Below are 1093 nucleotides of genomic sequence, written 5' to 3' on the forward strand. Positions count from 1 at the left end.
CGCCACAAAGCCGCCCCAAGACGCGCGAGCAATGAGCATCGAGCTTAAACATATCGCAAACGTCAAAAATAATATAACGGGATTAATATATATCGCGCACGTGCGATATGTTTGTCACAAGGCGCAAAAAATAATTATAAAAGGAATGCAACACGAGGACTTCCCAGGAGGTCACCCATCCTAGTACTACTCTCGCCCAAGCACGCTTAACTTTGGAGTTCTGATGGGATCCGGTGCTTTAGTGCTGGTATGATCGCATCCGACATGTTTCCCCGTCTTCGTCCCTTATGCTTGCCACTCCCAGGTCCGCTCCAAAGACGATTCTACATTCTCACTACCATTACAACCGTTCCCTAACAATGGATAATGTCCTATACTACTTACTCTCCCGCTCAATCACGGAGACGAGTTTTCCACGGTTTCCACCCCTCCCTCCATACCGCAGCAACACGAGTTTTTTCCACCCCTTTCAGAAAGCGCTCTTCGCGCCACAAAGCCGCCCCAAGACGCGCGAGCAATGAGCATCGAGCTTAAACATATCGCAAACGTCAAAAATAATATAACAGAATTAATATATATCGCGCACGTGCGATATGTTTGTCACAAGGCGCAAAAAATAATTATAAAAGGAATGCAACACGAGGACTTCCCAAGAGGTCACCCATCCTAGTACTACTCTCGCCCAAGCACGCTTAACTTCGGAGTTCTGATGGGATCCGGTGCTTTAGTGCTGGTATGATCGCATCCGACATGTTTTCCCGTCTTCGTCCCTTATGCTTGCCACTCCCAGGTCCGCTCCAAAGACGATTCTACATTCTCACTACCATTACAACCGTTCCCTAACAATGGATAATGTCCTATACTACTTACTCTCCCGCTCAATCACGGAGACGAGTTTTCCACGGTTTCCACCCCTCCCTCCATACCGCAGCAACACGAGTTTTTTCCACCCCTTTCAGAAAGCGCTCTTCACGCCACAAAGCCGCCCCAAGACGCGCGAGCAATGAGCATCGAGCTTAAACATATCGCAAACGTCAAAAATAATATAACGGGATTAATATATATCGCGCACGTGCGATATGTTTGTCACAAG

The 1093-nt window shown here is 47.7% G+C and overlaps 2 non-coding genes across 2 annotated transcripts; both read right to left on the minus strand.

Moving 5' to 3' along the window:
• Positions 1 to 142: 142 nt before the first annotated feature.
• LOC119345980 lies at positions 143 to 261 on the minus strand. The gene has a single exon (XR_005167299.1). It is a non-coding gene; the product is annotated as a 5S ribosomal RNA (ribosomal RNA).
• Positions 262 to 628: 367 nt separating this feature from the next.
• Positions 629 to 747, minus strand: LOC119345979. The gene has a single exon (XR_005167298.1). It is a non-coding gene; the product is annotated as a 5S ribosomal RNA (ribosomal RNA).
• Between the last annotated feature and the right edge of the window lie 346 nt (positions 748 to 1093).

The sequence above is a fragment of the Triticum dicoccoides genome, unplaced genomic scaffold (genome assembly GCF_002162155.2).
Source record: "Triticum dicoccoides isolate Atlit2015 ecotype Zavitan unplaced genomic scaffold, WEW_v2.0 scaffold35415, whole genome shotgun sequence".
Lineage (NCBI taxonomy): Eukaryota > Viridiplantae > Streptophyta > Magnoliopsida > Poales > Poaceae > Triticum > Triticum dicoccoides.